Raw genomic sequence first — 12,942 nt, forward strand, 5'->3', positions numbered from 1 at the left:
ATCATATGGATGCTAGCGACACTATCATATATGTGAGCCAAAAGATGCAAACGGTCCTGACCCAGGTATAGGCGGCAGCCGTGGGAATACCGTGCGTGAGACCACAAAGTGATATGATGTGTTACATGCTAGATCGGTGTGACTTAGGATTGGGGTCCCGACAGCTTTGGTATCAAAGCCTGACTGCCTATTGGATTACCAAGCCAAACTGGTCGAAGTCGTATCTAGAAATGCTTTAGTTATATAAGGGAATTGATTGTGGAAGGGAACGCAAGGCTCTTTTTACTCGTTAACCTCATGTACTTCTGATATGAGTCACCCTCTTCTTTTCTACGGGGATTAAGAACTAGGGTTCTCATCTTTCCATCAGGATCACGTGTTACTAATTCGTAGACTTATAGGATTGATGGATTTAAGCCTCAGTTCAGTTCTTGGGTGGATAGCCAGCCAGCATGGCACTGCATGCCTCGTCAACCTGGATGCGTGTCAAAGCAAGGAGGGGCGGCGAAGGACGGGATGGCTTTTGTTGCCATCCCCGATAAAGTAAGAGGGCATGTAGGCAACACATTAAATGCGTTTGTCCTACGATGCCGAGCGATAAGCTCATGCACTGTAGCTCGCTTTCCAGCTCCTCTGTGCCACTGTGGCAACCCCTTTTATGTATAAAAGGAGGGCCAAGGCATATAGAGAGGGGATTCGGACTTTTTGGACCGTGCATGCACCGTAGCTAGTTCAAAAGCTCAAGAACACATATATCCAGACAAGCAGGACTAGGGTATTAGCATCTTTGCGGCCCGAACCTGGGTAAAAATCCCCTTGTGCTAACTGATAGATCTGCTCTTTGTGCAGCTACTCTGCCCACTGAACATAGAAGGGATCGCCCATGATCCCATAGGTGTTCATTTCCCCGGCATTCTCCATTCAATTCGTGACTCTACTAGTCCTACCTTCTGCATGGGTTATTCAGAAGAAACATGTTGAACTTTGCTCGACATACTAACCTATGCATCCACAACTCAGAAAGTTATATGTTCCTTGAGTTGTCCCTCTTGAATTGTATTTCGGCCTTCGTCTATCAGTGGATAGTCAAGGGTATGTGAACATTCATGTTCATCGATGCCTTTTATTCTTGTGGTTCATCAAGTCATTCCATTTCAGAATGGCTTAGAGGAAACAAACTCTAGTACCTCATCCATATCTAGGATGGGGTCAAACCAATTGTATTCCATAGTTTAGAAGGCCAATCCATCTTCTAGTCTGTTCTGGATGTGTAGCACCCCCTTACGCATCTCAATGGTTTGATGGTGATGCAGCACCTCCGCGAGGTAGGGGTTCATGACCTTCTCGAAAAACTTGTCCTTGGGAGCGCTTGAAGACGTCATGGTGCTCTAGATCTATCAGAAAAACAGCTCGAAACAAAGACAAAAGATATTTGCGTGATACGGTGGTTAGAACCTTCGGGAGATTATATAATGAATTTTTACCGACCAAAAGAAGTATCGTGCAAGAAACTGGAGTCCGGAGAGCACACGAGGTGCCCATGAGGCAGGGGGCACGCCCAGGGGGGTAGGGCGTGCCCTCCACCCTTGTGGACGCCTCGTGTCCTTGCCGGACTACTTCTTATTTTCCTATTTTCTTAAATATTCCACAACGGAGAAAAATTGCTATTAGAACTGTTTAGGAGTCGATTTACTTACCGTACCACGTACCTATTCCTTTTCGGAGTCTGAAACGTTCTGGAAAGTGTCCCTTATGTATTCCTACGGGGTTACAGTTTCAATAACATTGGTTTCAACATTTATAGGATTACCTGAGATATAATGTTTGATTCTTTGACAGTTTACCACCTTCGGATTCGTGCCTTCAAAGTTGTTGATTTTTATGGCACCGGAACGATAGACCTCCTCGATAACGTAAGGCCCTTCCCATTTGGAGAGAAGTTTTCCTGCAAAAAATCTTAAACAAGAGTTGAAGAGCAACACATAATCACCTACATTAAACTCATGCTTTTGTATCCTTTTGTCATGCCATCTTTTAACCTTTTCTTCAAACAGTTTGGCATTCTCATAGGCTTGGGTTCTCCATTCATCAAGTGAGCTAATGTCAAATAACCTCTTCTCACCGGCAAGTTTGAAATCATAATTGAGCTCTTTAATGGCCCAATATGCCTTATGTTCTAGTTCGAGAAGTAAGTGACATGCTTTTCCATAACCATTTTATATGGAGACATACCCATAGGATTTTTATATGCAGTTCTGTAAGCCCATAATGCACCATCAATTTTCTTGGACCAATTCTTTCTAGATCTATTAACAGTCTTTTGCAAAATTAATTTAAGCTCTCTATTACTCAAGTCTACTTGTCCATTAGACTGTGGGTGATATGGAGATGCAATTCTATGATTAACATCATACTTAGCAAGCATTTTACGAAAAGTACCATGAATAAAATGTGAACCACCATCAGTCATTAAGTATCTAGGGACTCCAAACCTTGGAAAAATAATTTCTTTAAGCATCTTAATAGAAGTGTTATGATCAACACTACTAGTTGGAATAGCTTCTACCCACTTAGTAACGTAATCAACAACAAGTAAAATATGTGTATACCCATTAGAGGAAGGAAACGGTTCCATATAATCAAAGCCCCAAACATCAAATGGTTCAATAACAAGAGAATAATTCATAGGCATTTCTTGACGTCTACTAATATTACAAATTCGTTGGCATTCATCACAATACAAGACAAACTTACAGGCATCTTTGAAGAGAGTAGGCCAATAAAAACCGGATTGCAGTACCTTATGTGCAGTTCTATCTCGAGCGTGGTGTCCTCCATATGCCTCGGAGTGACACTTGCGTAGGATCTGTTCCTGTTCATGCTCAGGTACACAACGTCTAATAACACCATCTACTCCTTCTTTATAGAGGTGTGGGTCATCCTAGAAGCAATGTCTTAAATCATAGATAACCTTTTTCTTTTGCTGGTATGTGAAACTAGGTGGTATGGATTTACCAACAATGTAATTAGCATAATCAGCATACCATGGAGCAGTACGAGAAGCATTTATGATAGCTAATTGTTCATTAGGAAAGCTATCATCAATAGGTAGTGGGTCATCAAGAACATTCTCTAACCTAGACAAGTTGTTTGCAACGGGGTTCTCAGCTCCCTTTCTATCAATAATATGTAAATCAAATTCTTGTAGCAAGAGAACCCATCTAATAAGTCTAGGTTTAGCATCTTTCTTTTCCACAAGATATTTAATAGAAGCATGATCAGTGTGAACAATTACTTTAGAATCAACTATATAAGGTCTGAACTTATCACCAGCAAATACAACTGCTAAAAATCCTTTTCAGTAGTAGTATAATTTCTCTAGGCACTGTCTAGATTTTTACTAGCATATTGAATAAGGTTTAGTTTCTTATCAACTCTTTGTCCTAGAACAGCACCTATAGCATAATCACTAGCATCACACATAATTTCAAAGGGTAAAATCCAATCAGGTGGCTGAACAATAGGTGCAGAAATCAAAGCTTTCTAAAGTAGTTCAAATGCTTCTACACAATCATCATCGAAGACAAAAGGAATATCTTTTTGTAAGAGATTAGTCAGAGGCCGAGAAATTTTAGAGAAGTCCTTAATGAACCTCCTATAAAAACTAGCATGACCAAGGAAACTTCTTATACCTTTAATGTCCTTGGGACATGGCATCATTTCAATATCATCAACTTTAGCTTTATCAACTTCAATACCTGTTTCAGAACTTTTATGCCCCAAGACAATGCCTTCATTAACCATAAAGTGGCACTTCTCCAATTCAAGACGAGACTAGTATCTTCACATCTCTTCAAAACTCAATCAAGGTTGCTTAAGCAATCATCAAAAGAACATCCATAAACAGAGAAATCATCCATTAAAACCTCAAAAATCTTTTCACAAAAGTCAGAGAATATAGCCATCATGCATCTTTGAAAGGTAGCAGGTGCATTACATAAACCAAAAGGCACGCGTCTATAAGCAAAAGTACCGAAAGGGCAAGTAAAAGTGGTCTTTTCTTGATTCTCTGCTGACACAGGTATTTGAGAGAAACCAGAGTAACCATCTAAGAAGCAAAAATGTGTATGTTTAGATAATCTTTCTAGCATTTGGTCAATAAAAATCAGAGGGTAATGATCCTTTTTAATAGCTTTATTTAATTTGCGGAAATCACTTACCATCCTATAACCTGTAACAACTCTTTGCGGGATCAATTCATCTTTATCATTAGGAACGACAGTAATACCTCCCTTCTTAGGGACACAGTGGACAGGACTTACCCACTGACTATCAGCAACGCGATAAATTATCCCTTCCTCGAGGAGCTTTAGTATTTCCTTTCTTACCACTTCTTTCATCTTAGGATTTAACCATCGCTGGTGATCGATAACTGGTTTGGCGTCTTTCTCCAATTAATTTTGTGTTGGCATAGAGTGGGACTAATGCCCTTAATATCATCAAGAGTATATCCAATAGCAGCGCAGTGCTTCTTCAGAGTTTTCAATAATCTCTCATCTTCCTGCTCTAAAAGGTTATCACTAATAATAACAGGATATATCTTCTTTTCATCAAGATAAGCATATTGAAGAGTATCAGGTAATGGTTTAAGCTCAAACACCGGATCACCCTTGGGTGGTGGAGGATCCCCTAGAATTTCAACATGCAAGTTGTGTTTCAAAATAGGTCCCTGTGTAAAGAATACTTCATCTATCTCCCTTCTTTCATTCATAAACATATCATTTGCATGGTCTAGCAAATATTGTTCTAAAGGATCATTAGGAGGCACGGCAATAGAAGCAAGGCCAATAATTTCATCCTTACTAGGCAATTCTTTATCATGAGGTTGTCTACGAAATTTGGCGAAATTAAACTCATGAGACATATCCCCCAAACCAATAGTAACAATATCCTTTTCGCAATCTATCTTAGCATTAACAGTGTTCAGGAAGGGTCTACCAAATATGATGGGACAAAAGTCATCTTGTGGGGAACCGAGAACAAGAAAATCAGCAGGATATTTAACTTTCCCACACAAGACTTCAACATCTCTAACAATCCCAATTGGCGAAATAGTATCTCTATTGGCAAGCTTAATTGTAACATCAATTTCTTCTATCTCAGCAGGTGCAATATCATGCACAATTTCTTTGTATAAGGAATGGGGTATTGCACTTGCACTAGCACCCAAATCACATAAGCCATGGTAACAATGATCTGCTATTTTTACAGAAATAACAGGCATGTCTACAACAGGTCTATGTTTATTCTTAGCATCAGGTCTAGCAATTCAAGCAGCTTCATCACAGAAGTAAATAACATGCCCATCAATATTATCATCCAATAGATCTTTAAGCATAGCAATACTAGGTTCAACTTTAATTTGCTCAGGTGGTGTAGGTGTTCTAGTGTTACTCTTATGAACCACAGTTGAAGCTTTAGCATGATCCTTTATCCTAACAGGGAAAGGTGGTTTCTCAATATAAGTAGTAGGAACAACAGGATCATTATACGTGATAATATTTTCTTCAACTTTAATAGGTGCAATTACTTTTACTTCAGTGGGAGGATTATATTTAAACCACTTCTCCTTAGGGAGGTCAACATGAGTAGCAAATGATTCACAGAAAGAAGCTACTATCTCAGAGTCAAGTCCATATTTAGTGCTAAATTCACGAAAAGCATCGATATCCACAAAAGATTTAACAGAATCAAACTTAGGTGTCAGACCTGACTCCTTACCTTAGTCGAGATCCCAATCTTTAGAGTTGCGTTTAATTCTTTCTAATAAATCCCATCTGAATTCAATAGTCTTCATCATAAAGGAACCAGTACAAGAAGTATCGAGCATGGAGCGATTGTTGAGAGAAAGCCGAGCATAAATTTTTGAATAATCATTTCTTTGGAGAGCTCATGATTGAGGCATGAATATAACATTGACTTAAGCCATTATATATATAATTACTATCACGATGAACAAGATGCATAGGATAAAACTTCTGGTGAAATTCCAATTTCAATCGATTGTAGTTCCGTGATCCCATATCATCACATAGCCTATACCATGTCAATGCCTCTCCCTTCAAAGATAAAGGGAAGACTTCCTTCTTGATAACATCATCGGGCAAACCTGCAAGCTTAAATAATCCACAAACTTCATCCACATAGATTTGGTGTAAATTGGGATGCAATGTTCCATCTCCTGTAAAGGGATTAGCTAGCAGTTTCTCTATCATACTTGAAGGGATTTCAAAGTAAACATTTTCAGTAGGTTCAGTAGGTTGAGGAGCAACTCTTTGCTCTACTGGCCGGTCTGAAGATACCCCGAACAAGCCCCTCAAAGGATTATGTTCCATAGTAACAAGTGATAGTAAATTTCAGCACACTATATAAATTTTTCCTTACCAAGTTCCACTACCCAAAGGCGCTTCACTCCCCGGCAACGGCACCAGAAAAGAGTCTTGATGACCCACAAGTGTAGGGTATCTATCATAATCCTTTCGATAAGTAAGAGTGTCGAACCCAACAAGGAGCACAAGGAAATGACAAGCGATTTTCAGTAAGGTATTCTCTGCAAGCACTGAAATTATCGGTAACAGATAGTTTTGTGATAACGTAATTCATAACGGGTAACAAGCAATGGAAGTAACTAAGGTGTAGAAAGGTGCCCCAATCCTTTTTGTAACAAAGGACAAGCCTGGACAAGTTCTTATATAGAGAAAAGCGCTCCCGAGGACACATGGGAATTATCGTCAAGCTAGTTTTCATCACGCTCATATGATTCACGTTCGTTACTTTGATAATTTGATATGTGGGTGGACCGGTGCTTGGGTACTGCCCTTTCTTGGACAAGAATCCCACTTATGATTAACCCCTATTTCAAGCATCTGCAACTACAAAAGAAGTATTAAGGTAAACCTAACCATAGCATGAAACATATGGATCCAAATCAGCCCCTTACGAAGCAACACATAAACTAGGGTTTAAGATTCTGTCACTCTAGCAACCCATCATCTACTTATTACTTCCCAGTGCCTTCCTCTAGGCCCAAAGAATGGTGAAGTGTCATGTAGTCGACGTTCACACAAAACCACTAGAGGAGAGACAACATACATCTCATCAAAATATCGAACGAATACCAAATTCACATGACTACTTATAGCAAGACTTCTCCCATGTCCTTAGGAACAAATGTAACTACTCACAAATCATATTCATGTTCATAATCAAAGGGGTATTAATATGCATTAAGGATCTGAACATATAATCGTCCACCGAATAAACCAACTAGCACGAACTACAAGAAGTAATCAACACTACTAGCAACCCACAGGTACCAATCTGAGGTTTTGAGACAAAGATTGGATACAAGAGATGAACTAGGGTTTGAGAGGAGATGGTGCTGGTGAAGATGTTGATGGAGATTGACCCCCTCCCTACGAGAGGATCGATGGTGATGACGATGGTGATGATTTCCCCGTCCCGGAGGGAAGTTTCCCCGGCAGAACAGCTCCGTCGGAGCCCTAGATTGGTTCCGCCAAGGTTCCGCCTCGTGGCGGCGGAGTTTTGTCCCGAAAGCTTGGTTATGAATTTTTTCAGGGTAAAAGACTTCATATAGCAGAAGATGGTCTCTGGAGGGCTGCCAAGGGGCCCACGAGGCAGGGGGCGCACCCCCCACCCTCGTGGCCAGGGTGTGGGCCCCCTCTTGTATTTCTTCCGCTCAATATTTTTATTAATTCCAAAAATGACTTTCGTGGAGTTTCAGGACTTTTGGAGTTGTGTAGAATAGGTCTGTAATATTTACACCTTTTCCAGCCCAGAATTCCAGCTGTCGGCATTCTCCCTCTTCATGTAAACCTTGTAAAATAAGAGAGAATATGCATAAGTATTGTGACATAACGTGAAATAACAGCCCATAATGGAATAAATATTGATACAAAAGCATGATGCAAAATGGATGTATCAGCCACCACCGTAAGATCTGGAGAGAGGGTGATAGTGTGAGAAGCATGTGGGCATCCCTTAGCAAGCAAGCGCTGAAGCTCCAGCCTGTATATCTTTTTTGATACTAGTACTAGAGGTGGAGTAGTTGTAGAGTAGTTTATATTTTCTTTGCATAAAGTACCAATTAGTGGTGCTTCAAAACTGAATGGCACGCCATTAAAAAAATAAAGTCAAGAAATAATGCGACACCTCAGGCCAACGCGGCCAAATGACATTTTGCACGAGAAATAACACACCATGTTTCATTGACATGTGGTCCCGTTCCAACATGTCAGTGAGACGACAGCGAGTCCTTTTGTACAATTTCCAAATGGACGTCTATGCATGTAGGTCGGGGCGCCTCTTCCTATACCGTGGCAACCGTCCACCGCCTCTTCTCCTTTCCCTCTCGATTTGGAACTGCTATCGCACACTCTTCCTCCCTCCATTTGCCTTCACCCTTCCTTCTGTGATTGTTCGATTGTGTTCTCCATCAAAGAACAGGCCGAAAACGACCCTGTTATTCTTGCCCTGATCTGAAAGATGACGTGGTGGAGGAACTTATTGATTGTTGCGACGCCATCACCCCGGCTAGCATGGCAGGTTCATTCAAGACCATTCTCGACTCGAAAATAAGATCACTACAAAGAACCCAAGTGTTAAGGAGCGGTTTGATCTCCCCTATCTTCTTTGCCATGACCCTTCTCGCTGGCTCGGGGATGACGGAAGCCTCGCCTTGTGCAAGTTGATGTCGCTTGATAATGATACGTGTGATGTTAAGATGCCATCGCTTAACGGCGAGGCCTAGGCAGGCGCAAATGGAGATTGCATTGTTTATATTGGGTACAACTGCGAGTGGGTACTTGTGAATGTGTACACTAGTCACCGGGTTCCACTTCCAAAATCTCAGATTGCCCTGAGGTTGAGCACACAGATGATCTACGTATATTCAAATACGATCATGGTGAATGTTGTCTATGGAAGATAGTAATTTGTTGAGTTCCCAACCGCTCTTGTGATTACACGAACTATCATGTTGTTGCTATCTTCGACAAGCTTGTTGTCGTCCTTACTTCCACGCCTCGATGGATATTGCTCAAAATACAATTTCTGTACACGAATGAGTATTGTGATGCAATTCAATACAAGCATCTCGTGTTTGCTGCCACCACTCATGGTACTGTTCTTGCATGGAATCCTTATTGTTTTAGTACTTTTGTCTTCCACTGTAATTACAATTGTTTCATCCACGTGCATGCGAGTTAGGATCCTCGTACTAATTAACCTTCTTGTGTTTCCAAGGTCCTGTAAACATTCCACCACCTATACTTAAAATATTTTATAACCAAAGGGGAGATGATGATGGTGATGATCATGATCATGAGGACGAGCAGGACCTGCATACTCAGTGGTGCCTGGAAACTTATTCGGACGGGTCACCTCTTCCTGTATGTATACAGGGCACTATTGATGTTACTAAGGAAGCAGGTGTTGTCTCCCATGGTCGCATTCTCCGAACCTATTCCAACATCCATTGCAGGGTATTTGGGATGGATACTAGTGTGCTAGCGCCACCAACTTTTGCCTGGTTCCGTATTAATAGTCTTGGAGAAAACTTGCTCTTCCTTGGACAAGACTATCCAATGATGGTGAAAGGTGATCCAGCTGCCGTTGGCACAACATTACTACCATTTATGCAAAGCAAATGTATCTATAGCTCGGGCATTGCTATGGTTCCCTACCCTGGCTATCACAATATGCGTCCTGATATAGGCCACTTCAGCCTAGATGATAACTCCTGCGTTGGTCTCGATATTGATAATAGCTGGCCCTTCCTAGAGGCTTACTTATGGTTCAAAGCAAGCATTTCCAATGCTGAGGATTGGTTGAGCTGAAGTTCTTTTTATTGCTTGTTATTTATTGTGTGGTGAAAACTTTAGTATTTACTAGAATGTTTTGTTGGAAATAACCTATAATCCAACATGTATCCTCATTGTCGTTGTGTGTTGATGAATTGTTGTATGTAATGAATGGTACATTTGCATATGCTTGTGATAAACTCAATTTATGAATGGTTTTCGAGTCACTTGTTGGAGTTTGAGTACCGTAGTAGTATAGCCAACATCCGGTTATATGAAGCTGCCACATCACATAGAGACAACCTAATAGTATGCTAGTACAATAGATAGTCCTACTAGTGGTATACAATCAACTAGAGATAGGTATCGCATGAAGGCCGAGAAATATGGTGATAGCGTGAGGTGGGCTTGTACGTATGATGTAGGCACATGGCTTGTTGTGGTTCCTACTCCTTGGGTCTAAATGTGGAGAAGATTTGGTCTAGTTCTTGCTCCTTTTGCTGACACATGGGACATCCAACATACATGTCGTGTCATGCCAGAAAATGGAGTGCTAGTTGAAGCCACATGATGTGCATCTTGGGTTAAACTATAAATAGAATATTACTCTTGAGTAACTCCAAAAGCGGCCACCGAAGATCTGCATTGGATTTGTTTTTCATCACGAGCACGTCGAGGTGAAAGATGTGCTGGTTCACTGGGTTGTTTTGCGTTTTCACTGACATGTGGGACTGCATGTCAGCAAACAGACGATGGGCACACTCCGCTCGTCTGCTGGCTGGCTGAGAAGAGAGAGAGGAGGGCTAAGCACGGACTCCAGGAAATTTCGCAACAATGTGAGTAGTACTAGTGGTGTACCATACTCCAGGAGAGAAAATGTGTTCGCTCTACGAAACCAGCTCCTCGATATAGTGGGGTGGCATAGGCCATAACTAGCATTCACGTCTAGCAGTACAACACACGCCACCCACACGAGTCCCATCTGACACCAATTTTATTGGAGTCCGTGCTACAACTATCTCTTCTCCCTCATGTTTTCTCTAACACAGCCATCGGGTGGCGGGCGAGGTGGGGGGGGAGGGTTTGCCGATAGTCGGTTTGCTTAACTGCGTTCCAACTTGTAAGTGAAAATGCAACACAACATGCATTCCCCCTTGAGCGGCATGCCGGACCAACCGTGTGGGGTGCGACCTGAACACGGTAGGCTTTTCCTTTTAAACTTGTAACTTGTAAAATTTGGTTCTGCTACTTGGCGCGACCGATAGATAGAAATAACGATTTTCCCTGGAGTAATGAGAAGTTTGGTTCTGGCGCGGTTCATGCATGGTACTACGTACTAAAATTATGAAGTTGATGTGAAAGGTAAGATGATTACTACTACAATATACTATTACATGGAATTGACGGAAAGATAAATATACATACAAATCCATCAACAACATTCTCATGCCCGAGTTCGTCGGGTCACCAACCGACTTGTGAGGAGGAGCGGCGTTCGCAGCAAGCTCAACGTGCTTCTGAAAATGCCGTCCAAGGTTTCCCTCCGGTCCAAGAAGGCCAGCATCATATCGTCCTCCTCTTGCAACTAGTAGTCCTTGTGGACGATTTGCTCGTAGACGTGGGTGATTATGTCGATGGTGTCTTGCTGCTCCAGGTGCTGCGCGGAGAGCGTGACCTCGAGGTGGACATTCTCCAGTGCGACGGCGGGCAGTCACAGGGCCACCAGTGCGTCGAAGAGGTTGTCACCATAGAGGCCATTGAGGGTAGCGGGAAATGCAGAGCCTGGGCACGTGGGCTAGAGGCGTACATCAAGGTCGTCCACGAGCTTCTTGATGACGGTGAACTTGTCGAGGAAGCTTATGAGGACCTCGTCGAACAAGGAGACGAAGCTGCCGTCCAAGAGGCCTCTCGCCCTGGCGGCCTCAAGCACGACCTCGAGACGTTCCTCAGTGCTGGGCCGCAGGCAGGCATCGTGAACCATCTGGCATAGCCGGCTCATGCTTGCGCTCATCGCCTCCACAATTCTAGCTTCTAGTCAACTGATCTTGCGATTGGAGTGATCACTCTTGCCCTTGGTTAGGGTGCGTAGGTGCATAGGATTTCGTAGATTGGACTTGTGGGGAGCCTTTATATGAGAAGTGCAGACTGTGTGTTGGCCATCTAATCCTTGGCTGTCCCTCCGTACCGAGACCAAGTTGGGGAAAACACAAGGGAAATTTGATGTTTACTACTCCCTCTGTCTAGGTGTATAAAGTCAAGCCCCAAACACTTAAAAATGGTGCATTAACTCCCACCTCATTTCTTGTTTCTTGACATATCAACCAATAAGAGATGCGAGGCATGCGTGCTTTCAATGACTTTGGACTACCGAAGACGACATGCGGTGGTTAGCTCATTGCATGCAATGCTATTAGTTAGCAAATAAACATTAAGTTCTCTCATTTTCCCATCTTCCTTGGTCACGGTGCACAACCTAAGATGACTTATTCACCTAGACGAAGGGATTAGTATTTTTTAATTAATGTCATTGCATGTAGAGAATTGAGCACTGCATGTTGTGCTAAGTAGTCTCAAGTCTTTGAATGCATATGAACCCCACATCTCCTATTGGCTCATTTTTTTCGTCGCAAAAAACAAGGAACGAGGTGGGTAGTTAATGCACCACGCCTAAAAGTTTTGGGATTACTTGGTTTCGTAATGTGACTAATGCATTAGTACGGAGGGAGTACAATAGTAGTCTGATTGATGAGATTTCAGATTTGAGCCATCTACCGGAAGGGAGAGTGTATAATTTCATAGGGAACTACATTCAAAACCGAATAAAACAATACTCCATGTATTTATTTACAGAGGGAGTAGTATATTTTTTGTGACATGCATTATTAGATATTGCTAGTCAAATACTAAATCTAGAAGGAGGTGTGTTAACAGTACTACTAAATCCAGACGGTGGTGCTAGTACTAGTAGTACTAGCAATGTTCCTTAAAAAGTAGTAATGTACTACCCGTTGGTCAAATTATTAAGTGCTGCTCCTCACAGTAAAGTGACAAGACCCTATGC

The sequence above is a fragment of the Triticum dicoccoides genome, chromosome 1B (assembly GCF_002162155.2).
Source record: "Triticum dicoccoides isolate Atlit2015 ecotype Zavitan chromosome 1B, WEW_v2.0, whole genome shotgun sequence".
Lineage (NCBI taxonomy): Eukaryota > Viridiplantae > Streptophyta > Magnoliopsida > Poales > Poaceae > Triticum > Triticum dicoccoides.